The sequence below is a fragment of the Macrobrachium rosenbergii genome, chromosome 40, assembly GCF_040412425.1.
Source record: "Macrobrachium rosenbergii isolate ZJJX-2024 chromosome 40, ASM4041242v1, whole genome shotgun sequence".
Classification (NCBI taxonomy): domain Eukaryota; kingdom Metazoa; phylum Arthropoda; class Malacostraca; order Decapoda; family Palaemonidae; genus Macrobrachium; species Macrobrachium rosenbergii.
The window spans coordinates 32,032,391-32,051,013 of NC_089780.1; the positions used below are offsets into that span (position 1 = coordinate 32,032,391).

The 18,623-nt window shown below is 46.8% G+C and overlaps 1 non-coding gene across 1 annotated transcript; it reads left to right on the plus strand.

The window, feature by feature from the left end:
• Positions 1-13,002: 13,002 nt before the first annotated feature.
• Positions 13,003-13,112, plus strand: LOC136826397 (U6 spliceosomal RNA). The gene has a single exon (XR_010849600.1). It is a non-coding gene; the product is annotated as a U6 spliceosomal RNA (small nuclear RNA).
• The last annotated feature ends 5,511 nt before the right edge of the window (positions 13,113-18,623 follow it).

Sequence of the window (18,623 nt, forward strand, 5' to 3'; positions counted from 1 at the left end):
CGTGGGGCGAGAGAAAGAGCCAGGCATGCAGGTGCCCCTCTCTTCCTGCTGGCACTCCATCCAGTGCCAAGTCAGGTTCCCGGGATAATGCTTCAGCCCCAGGGGGGCCGAACTGCAAGGAGAAACAGGGAAGAAGTCCCCTGCTCAGTCTTCCCGAGAGGCTTCAGCCTCGAAGAAGACTGGGGCGCGTCCAGAGGACAGCGCAAGCTCGCGCCAGCCAGCCGCGCGCTCGACTCCTCCCAGTCCCAGGCCACGCCTGCACGCGGCCAGCCTGGCTCGGGGAGGCGAGTGCGGCGGCTCGGCTCTCGCGAGCCGCTCCGCTCTCCTCGGGAGATTGCTTCACCTGGGCTGAAACGTTCTCCTCGACCTGAGGCTCCGTCATCACCGCGGGTTGGTGACCGCTCTCGCCCACTGCCTCTGCTGGTTCTGCCAGTAAAGGGCAGTGGGAGCGCCCCGATCTTCCTCGCCTGTCCCCTCCGCCTCCTTCGGTCTCTTCCAAAGGGCACGTGAGTCGGAGAGGAGGAACTCTGGGAGTGTTCTCCTCAGAGTTCTACTGCATGGGGTATGTTCCTGGCTCGGTCCTTGGCTCGACCAGGTCTTACGCCCGTGTGTTCAGGAAGGTCCTCGGGGTCTGCCGAGGTTCTCCCTCCTGCGGGGAGAGTAGTTCATGAGGACCGCACCCTGGAAGGACTTGAGGGTCCTCTGCCCCAGGATGCGGACACCCCTGAAATACAGAGGACTTTTGCGGAGGTTATCGCGCTGATTCGTCAGCACAATGACCTCGGGGAAGGGACCACAGCCTCAACTGTGGATTGTCCATCGCGCCTCTGAAATCCTTCTGGGGACCCAAGAAGGAACCCAAGGCTTCGTGGGGCTGCCGTGGTCCACGCTTGCCGAGGGGGGTACTTCGACCAGGTGAACGGTCTTGTGTCTGGGCAAGACAGTTCCCTTCGATCGAGCCACTCGGACAAGCTTCTTCCTCCCCCTCTGCCTCGCGACAGAAGCGCTTTTACTCTCCAGTGAAGGGGCGTTGCTGACTAAACAGGTTGACCCGACCTGACTCGTCTGGATCCGGGTCTTTCGTTGCAGCAATTGACTGCAGAGAGTATTTCCTCTCTCAGCAAGAAGCTGCAACCCTGGAAGCCACCACCATGGCGGCCTTTCAAGCAGTCTCCTGGCTCGATCTGTGGTCCTTCACAGTATCGAAGGTAGCTGCTTCCTCAGGCGCTATTGTACCTGGGGAGGACTCTGCTTTGGGAGACTGTGCCAGTCTGGGGGTAGGGCTATTTCCTACCTTGCCCACCAGACTGCAAACCTGTGGGCAAACCTGGTGCTAAAGCGAAGGGATGCCGTTCTCTCTCGCTTTGCCAGGTCTGTAGGTCCCGAGTCAGCAATCGCTCTCGGAATGGACCGTTGCTGGGTTCCTCCTCTCTCTTCCCTAGAGAGTTGGTGGACGCCGCGGGTGGACAAGCGCCGTGCCGATGACAGCGACCGGCTTGTCCACCAGGCAGTGGCCAAGACCTCCGGGTCTTCTGCATTCCACTGCAGCCAGGCCTTCGGGCCAGGCTGGCACTTCCTCGGCCCCTAAGAAGTCCCAGTCTTCAAGGGGTCCCGAGGAAACACCCAGCCTTCTTCTTCCTCGAAAAGGGGTTACTCCCGCCCTTTTCAGCCCACTTTCCAATCCGGTAAAGGGGGCAAGGGTAAGAAGAAGAAGGGGAAACGCTAGGCGCGTTCCCCAAAAAGCTGCCAAAGGTGGGGGGTGCCTGTCGAGCCATTGGGCAACGTGGCAGCGACATGGAGCCGAGACCTGGATAGTGGATGTCCTTCGGGAGGGATATCTACTACCCTTCGAGTCTCGGCCTCCCCTCACCTACTCTCGGTCCATCTCCAAACTTATCTTCAGGATCGTCAAAGGACACCGCACTACAGCAAGAAGTGCAAGCCATGCTGAGCAAGGGTGCTGTAGAAGTCGTGTCGGACCAGTCTCCAGGCTTTTACAGCCGTGTCTTTCTCGTAGAGAAAGGCATCAGGGGATGGAGACCAGGTCATAGACCTCTCTCCTTGAACCGTTTCATTTGCCAGACTCGGTTCACGATGGAAACAGCGCAAACCGTGCTGGCCTCCATCAGGAGAACGACTTCATGCTTACGGTGGACTTGAAGGATGCGTATTTCCAAATACCCATCCATCCGTCCTCTGCAAGTACCTCCGCTTTGTCCTCGGGGAGTCGGTCTTCCAATTCAGGGCACTTTGTTTGGGCTCTCGACCGCTCCCCAGGTGTTCACGAGTGTTCTCTCTCATGTCAGCTTGGGCCCACTCGCACGGGATACGTCTTCTGAGGTATCTCGACGACTGGCTGGTCCTGGCGAGCTCTCGCTCGCAGTTGCTACAGGACAGGGATCGGCTCCTCGAGTTTTTGCCAGGATCTAGGGATCGTGGTAAATCTGGAGAAGTCAGATCTCACCCCAAGCAGAGGATAAAGTACCTGGGCATGCTGATAGACACGGTGGCAGCAAAAGTCTTTCCCTCGGACTCTCGTATCAGCAAGTTCAGGCAGGCAGCACAGCTGTTCCTGTCACGACAGGAGCAGCCAGCTCGGCAATGGCAAGTCGTCATCGGTCACCTGTCGTCATTGGAGAAGCTAGTACCTCACGGGTGTCTTCACCTGCAGTCTCTCCAGTGGAGACTAAAGGAGTATTGGTCCCAGTCCCAAGACCCCAGTCCTTCCTCATTCCTCTTTCCGAGGAGGTGAGGAGGACCTTCACTGGTGGTTGGACGACAGGAACCTCTTGATAGGAGTATCCCTGCATACTCCCCTCCAGACATGCTTCTGTTCTCGGACGATGCATCGACCGAGGGATGGGGCGCACACCTGGAGGAGTTGCTGACTTCGGGAGTGTGGCACCGAGACGACAAGCACCTTCACATCAACATCCTGGAACTCAAAGGCACCCTTCCTGGCCCTCCAAGAGTTCCGGGATCGAGTGATGGGACACTCCGTGGTACTGATGAGCGACAATACCACGGTAGTGGCATATGTCAACAAGCAGGGGACTGGTGTCCCACCAGCTTCACCAGTTGACATGCAGGTGCACGAGTGGGCCGTGGCTCACTCGGTAGAGCTGTCAGCCAGGTACATTCCAGGCAAGAGGAATGTCGTGGCAGACAAGCTCAGCCGCCAGAGCCAGGTGGTAGGGACCGAATGGTCCCTCCATCAGGAAGTAGCGGAAAGGCTGTTCGACCTGTGGGGGCGTCCAGCCATCGATCTGTTCGCCACCCAGCACAACAGAAAACTCCAGGTCTTCTGTTCTGTCGTGCCGGACCCATGGGCCGCTGCGGAGGACGCGTTCCAACACCCGTGGGACAACCTCGACACGTACGCCTTTCCCCCATTCTGTCTGATTCGCCGAGTGATCAGCCGAGTGATGATCACCCCGAATCTCAGAATGACTCTGGTGGCACCCAAATGGCCCCAGGCCATTTGGTACCTGGACCTGCTAGCTCTCCTCTCCGAGGCACCGAGAGATTCCCCTGGCCCAACCTTCTGCGTCAACCTCACGCAGAGCGGTTCCACCTGGCAGTGCATTCCCTGTGTCTTCACGGCTGGAGGTTATCCACCATCTCTTGCGAGCGAGAGGCTTTTTGCGCCGCGCAGCAACAGAGATGGCAGGATACCTCAGAAGATCCTCCGCAGCGGTATACCAGGGAAAGTGGTCCGTCTTCTGTGGTTGGTGTCGTCGAAGGGGTATCTCTCCGGTCAGAGCTACTGTTCAGCAGGTCGCGGACTTCCTCGTCTTCCTTCGCCGAGAGAAGCTTCTCTCCATTTCAGCTGTAAAAGGCTACCGCGCCGCACTCGGCCTAGTCTTGCGGCTGAAAGGAGTAGACATCTCTTCCTCTTTCGAGATTTCTCTACTCATGAGAAGCTTGAAACGGTCTTGCCCACCCAGGGATCTCAGGCCCCCTGCGTGGGATGTGACTGTCGTTCTAAGGAGCCTGACTCGTGCACCGTACGAGCCTTTAAGAGAGTCGTCAGACAGGGATCTGACCCTCAAGACCGTCTTCTTGCTTGCCCTGGCATCGGCGAAGAGAGTTGGCGAACTTCACGGACTTTCCTTTGATGTTAAAACACTCAGGGGATGGGGATCAGTTACGCTCGATTTCATCCCGGATTTTGTAGCAAGACTCAGAACCCTTCGGTCCCTGACGCACGGTTTCGAGTCCTTCACGATCCCCTCCTAGAGGACTTTGTGGTAATGAACCAGACGAGATGCTACTGTGTCCTGTTAGAGTGCTGCGGCGCTATCTGAAGAGAACTCGATGTCCGGCCTGAGTGTCGACGACTCTTTGTTAGCACTGGCTCGACCAAGAAAGAAGTGTCCAAGAACACCATCTCTTTTGGCTTCGTGAGACGATAAGGAGAGCGTACTCTGCTGCAGGAGAAGATGACACCGGTACGCTTCGTCCGAGAGCTCACGAGGTCCGCAGCATTGGTCCGTCCCTCGCATTCCGGAAGAATATGTCGGTTTCACAGGTGCTGAAGGCAGGTGTGTGGTCCCAACAGACTACCTTCACCTCCTTCTACCTCCTACCTCCGATGTTGCACACAAGTCCTTGGACACTTTTTCCTTGGGTCCTGTGGTGGCTGCTCAACAAGTTGTGTAGCTTATCCAGCTCCTCTAACAGGACAGGTTGCATCTCGCCTATGATTGTACGGTTGTGATTGGGAGAATGAATGTTGAGTGACTGGCCTCTCTTCTTTCTCCCCATCCTGGCTCTCTTCCCACGGGCAGGGAGCGGACGTGCCGTTACAAGCTGGATCTGGCGATCGAGGCAGGTAAGCACATAACGGGAGCTCCCGTTCTATTTCCGTTCAGGTTAATAGAAGCAACCCCACCCTTCCCTCTTGCAAGGGGGGGGAAGGAGACCATGACTATAAGACAAACCCAATGCTTGTATTTGCCTTATTGTCATCCGACGTCAAATTCTTCTTCCTAGCCTACTTTGCATGAACTGACGTTTCCTCTTTCATGCAAAGGGGACCCAGAAGTCTGACAACTGATCCCTCGTTTCTTACAACCCAATCTTTTGTCAGAGGCAGTTTTTCCTTTCCTCACTCTCACGACCAGGAAGGGAAGACAAGGTGGTGAACTCCAGTCAGTTCAGAGAGACTTTATCAGATTCCTCCCTCCAATCAGTGAGTCTCCTAATGTAAAGGACCGAGGGTTTGTATATTGTGTCGGAACAAATAACAATTTTTAAAAGTAAATTGTATTTTTCCTAACTATACAAACCTGAGGTCCTTTACACTTTATGCCCACCTCATGCCACCCCTCAATCTGATACCTGGGCCGAAAGGCAAATTGGAATGTTTACATCCGGACAGTAGTTAACTGCCTAACCACCTTGTTTGAAGTTCAACGGCCGTTTCCAGCCTACGCCTGAAAGTAATCCCCTAATGTAAAGGACCTCGGGTTTGTATAGTTAGGAAAAATACAATTTACTTTTTGTTAAATTGTGATTTTTATACAATAACCTCTGGGAAGAAGTGTCCCACATCTTCCTCCTGCTTCTACTGTTTCAAAAATTGTGTTTTTGTTCTGTGTTTTCATTTACAATTGTGACTTTGACATGGCACCGAGAGCTGACAAAGTGCACTGGCTTGGATCATCTTTTACATTATAGTTTCTGTCAGTCTGAACTAGGCAAGACGTTTGTACTGATTTGACAAAATCTTGCCTTCTGTGTTAATCATATTCAACCCCACAGGCCCTTGGAACCTTTTTTGTCTTGGCTCTGTGGATCTTTCTCAACAAGTTCTGGAAGTGAGAAGGATACTGATTATGGCCAATTCCTCCTCCTGTATTGTCCCCAACCATCTTTTATATGAGTGAAGGTTATTTGGCTCAGCTGCTGAACTGGCACTGATGTTGGTAAGACTACAGGTGGTTAATAGGTTTTCCAGTTCTATTTTAGCTTCTTCTAGAATCAAAGAGGAGCAATTCTTCTAAGGCTTCCTCTGTCAAGGGAGGAAGAGACTGGCAATGAAGTGGAACCCTATCTCAGAAATACTGCCTTCTGACTAGATTCTGTTTCAGCCTGATGGAACTCCATGAGTGCCTTTCTGCACTCAATGGGCACATCCAGTATCTGATTTGATCTTGACAGTTCCTACACTCCAATCAAATTAAAGGCTCCCCTCCTGCCTTCACCAGGAGTAACCATCCCTGTGTCAGGGTGAACTCCAGTCAGTTCAGGAGACTCAACTTCCTCAGATTTCCTTTCCAACCAGTGAGTCTTCCTAATGTTTAGGACCGTGGGTTTTTATATTGTGTCATAAACAACAATTTTTAAAGAAGTTTTGTATTTTTCTTAACTATACAAACCCAAGGTCCTTACACATTAATGCCCACCTCCATGCCACCCCTCAATCTGAACAGTGACCACCAGGCAAACTGGAATGTTTACTCCGGATGGGTAGGTATCCACCTTTAGTTACTCATGTTAGAACTATCCCAAGAGTTTAACAGGTACGTTTCCATCTTTTTTCTGCTTCTGAAAGTAATCCAGTCCTAATGCAAAGGACCTCAGGTTTGTATAGTTAGGAAAATACAATTTAAGTTTAAAAATTTTCTATTTGCAGTGATGGATGGCTGTGACACATCCACCTCGGGAATACTGCAACCTCCTCTAAAAGCTTGAACTTCCCAGATCCATGAAAGGTCAAACACCAAAGTATGCCTAAAAATACCAGCCACATCCCTATAACCCCTAGTCCTATTAAAGATTAATCTGTTGAAATGATAAACTGTAATTATCATTTCAAAGTCATCTTCAACATTTTAGGTTAATCCAAATATTTTTACAGATTTTAAAGCTTTGAAGGACGAGCTCCTGGAAAAATAATCCAGTCCCACTGCTTGATTTTGGAGCCATGACATTTTCTTTTGTACTTATCCAGGAAGCTTTTTTTTGAGACAACTGGAAACCAAGGTTGAGTTTCCAAAAGGCTATTCAAACCTCAGAGCTTTGTCATTCGAATTACTTTGCCAGTCTGGGGTGGGACACAGCCATTAAAACCTTGAACAAAGTGGTTAGGCAAACCTCTGGCCCTGAATCAGGCCCGGATGTAAACATTCCAGTTTGTTTCCTGACAGATTTCAATGCAGACCACTGGTGCTGCAGGTCTCCTGATGAATGGACCCATTCTTCACTCTTATTATCCTTCCCAGTAGGATCTTCCTGCATTTTTGGATATTGTGTGATGTTTGATTTTTTAATACTTGTTCATCAGGCTTTTGTGATAAGCAACCCATCGCCTCTGTGTCTGCTGTGTCTCTCCTTTGAAGCCGAGGGTGTTTTAGAGGGGCATCCCTGGTAGTGCTTCTCTTCAGCAGGCGTTGCCTCCAGGAGCAGAAACTGAAAGCATTCCAGCCTTCCCGCTTGGATCCAAGTTGGGATCTTTATGACCTCACCATTGACCCATCTTCTCTTTCCTCCTTCTGCACAAGGGCATGAATGCTTTTTCCTACTGATGTGTTGTTTAAAAATGGCTTATAGTGTTGTCAGTTGGGGGAGGTTGAGGTCCAGCACAGTTGCTGGGTCCCCAAACAAGGAGCTTTGGTTGGCCTTTGGCCTCCTTTCATGTCAGGTTTAACTCTCTGCCTGTAAGTGACTTCCAAGATTTTCTGGTTCATCCTGTGCAGTAAGATCATTTTCCTTTGAACTCCTGGACGGTCTTGACGGAGGTTCTCACCGACAAGGGAAACTGAGTACTGACAGTCTGCGACTTCCTGGATCTAAGGGGTTTGCTGCATAGGGGATATTCCTCTTGTAGGGAAGAGGGTTGTTTCTACTAATCATCTTTGCTTTTACTTTCAGGTTGACAGTAGCATCCATCAGGGAAGACAGCAGTAGTTAATGGATATCCTGCATCTTGCCCAGAGTCCCCAGTGCTCATCATTTTGCCAAGGATTTTGGACAGACTTGGTTGAATGGCATAGTTCCACGCAGAATCAGTCTCCCAAATCTGCGCCAATCATTGAGCGATTGTTGTCAAAGCTGGCCTTCATGTCAGGCCTTCAAGGTGTGGCACTCTCTGGTGTCCTGGACCCCTGATGGCGGTCCTTGGTCGCTGCTGGTGAATCCCTGACTGACTCTTCTGAAATGTTGCTCTAGCAATTCTGCACCTTTAATTAAGCTCCACAAAGGAAGTCATGATTGTCCTGCTTAGTTTCTCCTGGTGGTCGGTCCATCTCCTGGGCTGCCTTTGGTTGCAGCCTACTTAGCTGCCCTGAGGTTACAGTCCTTGTCCACCATCCTGTCTGGTTGATGTCTGGTGATGGTGGACGGACAGTCATCATGGAGCTGGAGGCCTTCTTCAGATTTCCCATCTTGCACCATTTCAAAGATGTGTTCTTGGCCTTCCTTCCCAGAAGAACAGACTCTACTTTCTGAACCAGACAGACCTCCATGTCAAAGGAGAGGAAGGATGCTGTCTTCCCCTGATGCCCTTTTATGTCTTCCAAGGTTTGGCCTGAGGAGAGCTTGGGTCTGCTGTTGGCCTGAAACCATCGGGTTAGGGAAACCAATTTCAGCATTGAAGGTTTTGTGTTTTGTGGGGAAGCGCACAGATGGTGGCGGTTTGGTCCCTGTTCCCAAGTTCAGGAGGGCCTGCAGGCTTCATTTTCAGCTCTCAAACTTGTGCTTTTCCGGGAATATCTGATCCTGATCTGGTCAGAGAAATCTCTGCCAAGCCCAGTTCAGGAGAGTAAGGAAAGGGCTGGGCAGTCCAGGAGTCCTCATTCCTGTTGCACCACAAGCTCTCCCCGAGTGAAGAATTCATTCATGGATAGCCTTTGATCCATCCGAATGGGTCAAACACCAGAAGAAGCAGGGGAAGAGATTCCCTTCGGGAGTACTGTTGCGGGACTTCTAAAAAGTTAAGATTCTACCTTAGTTTAACCAGACCACTGAGCTGATTAACCTTTAAACTATCCGGCCCTTTCGACTACAGCATCATCTGAAGGAGACGGTGTTGGGATGAAGATTTCAGATTAAGCCCACAGAAAAAAGTGACTTTCCAAATCACAGCACCCTTTAGTTTTTTGACTAAGACTTCATTTTTGGCAATTTTTTGTCATCACCAAAATATGAAGTTTAGTATGTAACCATCAGAAATGAAAAATATCATTATCAATGTTAAATTTGTTGGAAATATATGAAGCTTCCTCCTAAAAAAAATTTTTCATATATAATTTTATACAAATGCTCTGTGAGCAACTTCTGAATTTAAGGAAAGCTAACGCTTGTTTTGTTTTTCTTTGTATTGCATTTGGTTTTGGTATATGACAAATTGGTAAAACGATTAAAGGCAACACAGAGAAAATATTATCACAAATGATGCATGAATTGTTTTTTGAGATTGGCAAAAAATGTTTTTAAAAATTCACCATAAATCAAAATATTGTGTTAGAGACTTCCCGTTTGTTGAAAAATGGCTAAGATTGAATATTACTAGACTGACAGTTAGCTCAGCTTTTCTTGAGCAAATTGCAGTTTTTGACCATTTTCAGGAGGAAGTTACGTTGAAGTCTGACCAAAGGTCCTTTTTGCCTAATATCGTGATTTATATAAAATATTATCAAAACTGATAAAACTACAACCTCTGAGTTATTTTCAAGATTGGTAGGTGAAATTGCAATTTCTTTTATATAAAACTTTTATGTAACGACTTTAAACAGTGCAAATATTACCACCTGACATGACCAGCCTCAAACTTTGAGATGTTCACCACCGAGGGGTGACCTCGGTGAAGGAAAAAAATGTTTTTTTTAAAATTCACCATAAATCGAAACTTGTGCTCGACTTCCAATTTATTGCAAAATGAAGGTAAACCCATTGAATATTACTAAATGTAAGAGTTTTAGCTCAGGTTTTAATTGTTTTGTTTCCACGTCGAAAGTTTAGCTTTGACAAAGGTTGAAATTTTGGGTTATCGTTCATTTATGTGAAAATATTTCAAAACTGATAAAAGCTACAACCATGAACTATTTTCTGTTGTATTCTACATGAAATTGCGCACATTTTCATATTAAAAGTTTATGTAACGACTAATGTAAAACGATGCAAACATTACTTGACAACGTGTTCAAAGAATTTCAGAGATCAACTGGCCTGTTAATCTTAGTTCAGTCAGAAAAGTGAAAAAGTTTTTTTCAGAAATTGCACCATAAATCGAAATATTGTTTGAGAAACTTCAGTTTGTTGCAAAATGAAGGTACATGATTGAATATTACTAGAAAGTAAGAGTTTTAGCTTATAATTGCTTTTTGACCCTTTGAGAAGCTTGGAAGTCCAAAGTTGATCCGGTTGAAATTTTGGCAGTTATCGTGATTTATATGAAAATATTTCCAAACTGAAAAAGCTACAACCATGAGTTAATTTTCTGTTGTATTCTACATGAAATTGCACAATTTCCATATAAGAAACTTTATGTAACGACTAATATAAACGGTGCAAACATTACTCAACGTGACTGAAGAATTTCAGGAATCTTGACAATGAACCTCTACCAAAACCATGACACTGTTAAAATTTTTTCAAAAATTCACAAAATCGAAATATTGTGCAGAGACTTCCAGTTGGTTGCAAAATGAAGGTAAATGATTGAATATTACTAGAATGTAAGAGTTTTAGCTTACAATTGCGTTTTTTACCATTTTTGAAAGAAGAAACGAATACAGTTGACTGAAGGTTGAAATTTTGGCAGTTATCGATTTATATGAAAATATTTCAAACTGATAAAAGCTAGGTGTGACCATGGGTTGTATTTGAGATTTTTCACCACAGAAAATTTGCCCAATTGCAGACATTTTCTTAATTAAAACTTTTTTGGTAACAGTGATATAGAACAGTGCAAAAATTACTACAAATGACGTTTTTGCCAATTTCTGAAATTTTCTCTGTCTTTGCTCATTGGTCAGTCTTTCATAAGAAATCTTTTTTACTGTTCACCATTGTTTATTGTATAGAGACTTTTATTTGTCAAAATGAAGGTATGATTGAATATTACTTAGAATGTAAGAACAAATGTTTTTTCGAAATTTGTTTTAAAAAGTTGACTTCCATTTTTGAAAGGTCATTATAACTTGACAAATGAAATTTTAGTCACTGTATAATTCTATTTTGCCAATATTAACAGCAGGGCTAGAGATGGCAATTTGAAATTAACTGAATTTTGTTCATGAGACTTACCTGCCAGATATATATATAGCTGTATTCTCCGAAGGTCCGACAGAATTTCAAATTTCGCGGCACACGCAGTGGCCGGTCAGGTGGTTAGTACCCATTCCCGCCGCTGGGAGGCGGGTATCAGGAACCATTCCCATTTTCTATTCAGATTTTCTCTGTCGCCGGACTGTCAACACCTGTTGTCAGTTCCTCCGCCATTTGGATTTCGAAATTTGTTGTCACTTAAGTATTTTGGTTGTTTTTGGTATTCGACTGGATCTGTGACTTGGCATACGCTCTTTTGTGGACCGTTTTGATTTTGCTTTTGACTTTTCTTATAATTAAGATGTCTTACCTCTAGCTATCGAGTCTGTAGCTTGGGTGAATGTAAGGTGAGGCTATCGAAGACTTTGATAGTTCCTCACACTTTATGTATGATATGTAGGGGTGTTCAATGCTCTATGATAATCGGTAATGAATGTGAGGGATTGTCTGAGGGTGAGTGGAAGAAATATGAAGCCTATATGCTTAAATTGGAGCGTGATAGGCTGAGGAAATCTTCCTCCTAGAGTGCATCCTTAGATGGACAGTCAGGGTTTTCTCCTACTAGTAACCCTGTAGTAAATTTTAGTACTAACCCTGTAGTTTGTTGCTGCAGAAGGTAATTCCTGGCTCTCGTGTTGGAGTCAATGCGTGCTCTTGAAACTAAAGTGAATGCAATTCAAACGCATAGTGTTAGTGCTAGTGCCCCTAGTGTTGTGGAGGGGGCGTCAGATCGGCCCTATAATGCCTCTAGGCCTGGACCTCTGTCGAACTCCCAGGACCAGGGAGGGGGCATGTCGAAAGCCGCATGAGGGTTACGGGGCTTCCCACCGATCTGGCGTCCCTTCGGCAGGTCCTGATGACGCTACCCAGGCTGCCAGGGATCGTGCTCAGGCACGCATCCTGAAGGATTGCTTCTCGTCCTCCGACACGCCCTCCCCTTGCCTCGGGGTTGGAGCTCTCGGTTGGACTCTCGCCCTCTTAAGAGAAGCTTAGAGGAGAGGACGCTTCACGTCCTCTTCCTCTAGACGTTTGTACTCTTCCCCGAAAGTTGCGTGGATATTCCTCTGCAGAAGAGAATAAAGTGTTTTTCGAATGATCACGCTGCTTCGACCCCTGTCGCGCTAAGGCAAGGGCTAGAGCTTCTTCCCTGTGGAAGGAAGTATACGTCTCTCGCCCCTTTCCTTCTCTCAGGTTCAGCCCTTCTCCCGAGAGAGTGGCTTCTCCAACGCTGCGTAAGATTTTGTTGGGTTTGCAACAACAGCTGGATGCTCTCATGAACCTTTCAAGATTCGAATCTGCCTGTTAAGAGGTACAGACTTTCACCTTCGTCTCCTGCTTCGTCTTCCCTCGTCTGCTAGATGTTTTGGGGCTTCTGTCTGTCGTCTAGAGAGAGTGTTTAGTGGCTTCCTATTCGTCTTCCCCGATTTGAGGTGTTGGCCTTTTCTCTTGTCTCGCGCCAGGAGCGCGCCTCTTGCTCTTCGTGGCGCTTCACGCTTCACGCGCGCCTCACCTTGACGCTCGGCGCGCGCTAGCCATGACGCCGCTCGCGCCACGCTGTGACTCTCTTCTAGTACTTGCCACGGAGCCTCTCGCGCGTCACGCCATGACGCCCGCTCGCCTCTTCTCGCTTCTCCTATAGCTTCAAGTCTTGTGTTGACGCCGCTCCAGTTGTTTATCATGTCGCACAACTACCCGCTTCAACATCTGATGTCCTTCTTAATTTAGCCAGTACTTGCTTCGGCAGTACATATACTAAATTGGAACGATACAGAGAAGATTAGCATGGCTCCTTCGCGCAAGGATGACACGCTAATCGTGAAGAAGAACCCCCCACATTTTTTATGTTTACTATTACGACTCTAGTTGACAGCTCTTCTTCTGTTCAGACTCTGGAGTTCCCTTACACGATCGGCGAATCGGAACTACTTTCACCACTCACTCAAGACCCGCCAGCTGCGGAAGAACATCCTCTTTCGTCACAGCCTTTGTATGAAGAGAAACTTCTTTCGTCTTCTTCTTCCTCTGATTATCAGACTCTGGCTTTTTTCTTAAGGATCTGTTTCCTGAGACTTTTCAACCTTCGGCTCCTCTCTCTCCACCTTCGCAGTTGTCTTTGTCTTAAGGGGAGCGTTTGACGAAAAAATCGGAAATCAAATTTTCTGGGATATTTTATATATGGCATCATACATATCCTGACTATCTTCTCAGAAAGTTTTATTTAAAAGTTCGCCACAGTTAGGAGTTATAAACAAAACAGTAACCTATCATAGTCAAAATTACATTTTTCATATAATGTAATGATATTGTCAGTATATCGGTGGTAATTTTTTTAGCTATGAAATAATATCTAATGCGATCTATGGCAACCCTGTGGACATAGTACCATCAGCTTAAAGACAGGAATGACGCATTGGCAGTCAGTGGCAGTCAGTCAGTAGCAGCTCAGAGCTTGACTAAGGCTGTCACGCTGGCCCAACCTGGGGAGCTGTCCAGTGTTTTGACACTGGCATTTAGCTTCATTTAGCGAAGAACTTATATTACTTTTTGCAGGTCTATTTTTTCTCTTTTTCATTATGTCATAAAACATCAAACTGTGTAACAGCAAGCAAATAAATACACAGAGAAGCAAAAATATCGGAGGTTTTCTCAAAACTAAAGTTATCGACATTCAAACTGCATCTCCTTCATAACGATTGCACCTGATCTCAGATACAAAAAGTAAACGAAAGCTAAATGTTTGCCTTAACAAAGGGGGCTTCCATGGGAAGCAACACGAGACCCGCACCTCACGAGAGAGAGTTTTTTCCCGAAGGAATGTCACTTCCAAGAGAGGTAGCAAGTGACTCCTTTCATCTCCAGACTCCAGTAGCAACCAGGCTTCATTTTGCACAAGCCTGGAAAGAGTGAGGGGCAGACGTTTGGTCCCTCCTACTGTTAGAGAGAGGTTACTTGATTCCCTTCCTGTCTCCTCCTCTTTTGTTTTTTGTTTCCCCAACTGCCTTCCTGTCAAACAGAAAATTGTTTTGACCTGCTCGAACAGATGTTCGAGAAGAGAGCAGTGGAACAGATCTTGGACTCGGTGTTCCCGGGATTTTACTACAGATTGTTTCTAGTCCCAAAACTTTCAGTAGGCTGGAGACCCGTCTTGGACGTCAACAGGTCGAACAACTTGGTCCGAAGGAAAAGTTCAAGATGGAGACCTCGCAGTCAATACTAGGAGCCCTTCATCCCGGGGATTGGATGGTATCTTTGGATCTCCAAGATACTTATCTTCACGCCCCAATTCATCCACGTTCGATGAAGTATCTCAGGTTGTCTTGGGGACTAGACGTTACCAGTTCAGGGCTCTCTGCTTTGGACTCTGCACAACGCCATACCACGTTGAAAACACCGCTTCTCGTCCGATCAGCGAAGTTAAGCAACGCTCTGGTCAGTACTTGGATGGTTGACCGCCTGGGAACACCAGATGCTGTTGGCGTCACATTTTGCTCGAGGGTGTTTACACGATGAAAAACGTTGCGATGCAGTTGCACCTGTCGCACGTCAGGATCTCACTCTACTTGGACGACTGGTTGATTCGAAAACGTCGGCGAAGGTATCTGGAGGACCTTCAGTTGACTCTGCAACTCGTGAAGTCCCTGGGACTTCTGGTCTGTGGAGAAGTCGCAGCTGATCCCCTCACTGTCCATTGTGTCTGGGAATTCAGATGTATTCAGCGGCTTTTATAGCGTCTCCGTCGCAAGAACGGCAACTTCTATGTACGAAAAAGTTTCGGCCTTCTTGGAAAAGGAAACATGCTAGGTGAAGGAATGGAATGAGTCTGCTGGGGACCATTTCCTCGCTGGAGAAGTTTGTTTTCTGGGAGTCTGCATCTCAGGCCTCTTCAGTTCTTTTTGTTGGAGAACTGGCAAAGCAAGGAAGACTTGAAAGAGGAATTGAGAATTCTTCCTTATATAAAGAGAATCTGTGGTGGTGGCTCGATCCAACGGAATTGCAGAAAGGGATCTCCCTCAAGCTTCTGAACCCCAACCTAGTGTTGTTTTTCCGACGGGTCAGAACAGGTTGGGGGGCAACACTAGAGGGAGAGGAAGTGTTAGGAACCTGGAGAGAGGAACAGGTGTCCTGGCACATCAACATCAAAGATTTGGCGGCTATCTTTTAGCTCTCCAATTCTTCGAGGTCCAAGTTTGCAATCGTGTAGTTCTAGCAAACTCGGACAATACTACTTGTTCCCTGTTCAGCCTTGCAAGAGAGATTATTCTTTGAGCCTATGCTCTTTTTTGGGCCATGCTCGAGAGATTTCGATTCTCACAAGTTTTGTTGCAGGGGTCGAAAATGTTCGAGCAGACCTGCTCTGTTGGCGCCATCAACTCCTGCCGAAGGAATGGACCCTTCATCAGGAGGTTTGCCAAGATTTTTGGAAATTTTGGGGTCGCCATCTTGTGGATCTTTTCACGACCTCAAGAACAGCGAGGCTCCTCTATAAAGCTCATCTGTACTCGACCCTGGGGCAGTTGCGATAGATGCTCTTCCCTGGGATTGGACGGGAATAGATGTTTACGCCTTTTCCCCGTTCTAAATTCTGGGAGAAGTCATACGCAAGTTCATTCCTCACAAGGGACGAGGATGACTCTCATCCCCACGTTTTTGGCCTTCGAACCACTGGTTCTCGGAGTTTCTCTTCTGGTTGGTAGACGTTCCGAGGACCCTTCCTATGAGAGCAGACCTGCTCATACAAACCCACTTCACGAGAGATATCATGAAAACCTCCCGCTCTGAACCTGACTGCTTTCAGACTATCGAAACTTGGTCAGAGCGAAGGGGTTTTTCTGGCCAGGTGGCACGGGCCATCGCTAGAGCCAGAAGTTCTTCATCTAAAGGATATATCTAGCAAAGTGAGCAACCTTCAAAGGTTGGTGTAGAAAGAAGGGCTTTTCCTCTTCCTCTATCACTGTGAGCCAGGTTGCGGATTTTCTCCTTTACTTAAGAGAAAAACTCGATATAGCAGTTCCGACTATCAAGTGTTATCGGAGCATGCTTTCATTGTATTCAGACACAGAGGATTAGATTTGTCTGACAATAAGGACCTCCACGATCTTATTGAGCTCTTTCAAGACGTCCAAGGTTCCTCAGCTGATTTCCCCTGCTTGGAACTTGGACGTAATGCTCAAGTTTTTGATGTTTAGTCCTTTTGAGCCTCTCCACTCTGCATCTCTTAAGGATGTTACTCGAAAACGGCATTCCTCACTGCTCTGGCGAAAGAGAGTGAGAGAAGTTCAGGCTATCAGTCATGTGGGCTTCAAGGGACACAATGCTGTCTGCTCTTTAAGCCCTAAGTTCTTGGCTAAGAATGATAGGTCTTCTAACCCTTGGCCTAGACACTTTGAAATTAAAGGTTTAGCAGACCTTATTGGACAGGAACCTGAGGGAGTTCTATGTCCAGTTAGAGCTCTCAAGTACTACCTTAAAAGAACACAGGACACTCGTGGTCCATTGGATAATTTATGGTGTTCTGTGAGGCAACCAGTTAAACCTATGTCGAAGAATGCACTGGCATTCTTCATTAGGGACGTCATTAAGGACGCACACTCTAGTTGTGACGACTCCAACTTCAAGTTGTTGAGAGTTAACGCTCACATGAGGTGAGGGCAGTTGCTACCTCCATGGCGTTCAAGAAAATATGGTACTCAGTGACATTCTTAGTGCCACATTTTGGAGAAGTCAATTCGGTGTTTGCCTCACACTCTTGGCAAGATGTTTAGGTAGCATACGAAAATTGCTTTTCGCTGGGACCATACATTGCTGCTTCAGCAACCTTGGGGTCAGGGGTAACTCTGATCCTATCCCTTTTTAATTGTGTTTTTGTTTGTTGTGTTTTTATGGTTGTTGACTACTGGAGGCAGTCTTCCCAATCCTTTGCAAACTAACGCTTTAGGTGTTGGTTAGGTGGTTAGTAATGCTCTTTTGTCCTCTTTGTATGGGCTATGATCTAGTCACATTGTGGTCACGCCCCGTTGACAGATCATCTAGAAGTCGCCAGCTATATAGGTCACTACCTCGCTGGGGTCTCTAGTAAAGCAGAAGCAGACTAGAGTGACAGTAACCACTCAGTCAGCTACGCTATCAGATAAGGAACCAAAATAATTTTACCAATAATTGGTTTTTTCCCTATTCTTGGCTGTCTCTACCCCCCTCCAAAGGTGGTATTCAGCTATATATATATCTGGCAGGTAAGTCTCATGAACAAAATGATATTTTAATGATAAAATAAAGTTTGTTCATACTTACCTGGCAGATATATATATTCATATTGCCCTCCCTCCTCCCCTCAGGAGACAGTGGCGTTAGAAAATCTGAATAGAAAATGGGAATGGTTCCTGATACCCGCCCCCAGCGGCGGGAATGGGTACTAACCACCTGACCGGCCTGTCGCGTGTGCCGCGAAATTTGAAATTCTGTCGGACCTTCGGAGAATACAGCTATATATATATCTGCCAGGTAAGTATGAACAAACTTTATTTTATCATTAAAATATCATTTTTGTGGATATTCTACCAATTGGTTACTTTCTAGCAACGGGACCTACAGTTTCCTGAAAAGGCAGGCAAATTAATCTGGAATGGCTAACCATGTTATTGCTGGAGAAATGAAGTTCTATCACCAGAAATAAATTCTTCTGGATTCTGCATTGGCCGGTTGGAGACCATTAAATTGGAGTCAGCAAAGTGCATTTCTGTCCTTGTACCAACTTGTCTGATGAAGAACTGCGGGACTTCTAAAGGACTGATTGATCTTCCAGGAAAGACAAGTTTCTATTTCACATGGGTTTTCGCTTTGGGCTAACCATAATGCAACGTAGTTTTGAGGGGTCTAATCCTTCCTAACTTTGGGAAATTAAACAAAAACAGCCGCCTTCAAACGAGGCCGCTGCCTTTAGAATGTTTTCTATAAGTCTGTGTCTGAGACTTGTTCTGTGATGGCATTTTGATTTCTTAGGCCAGCTAACTGTTTCCAGCCCCTGTGCAATTTTCTGGAGTCTGGACATCACTCAAATGCCAGTGTGTCTCACGAGCAGCTCCTGACAAGAGATGCACAGGGCAATGAAATTGCCTCATTTGACACCCAGGTGTCTGGGTGTTTGAACACCCAGGTGTCCGAAGACGCCAGGTGTCTGAAAATGCTGAGACGTGAGGTGTATTGTATGAGACGAAAGATGTTGACCTGCAGTTGTCACCAGGTGTCTCTTGTTTTTCAGCCCACCAGCTAAGTTCTGAAATTGCTTGGCTGGGATTCATTTTGCATTTTCTTAAACCAAGTTACTGCAAAGATGCAGGATTAGCAGACACAGA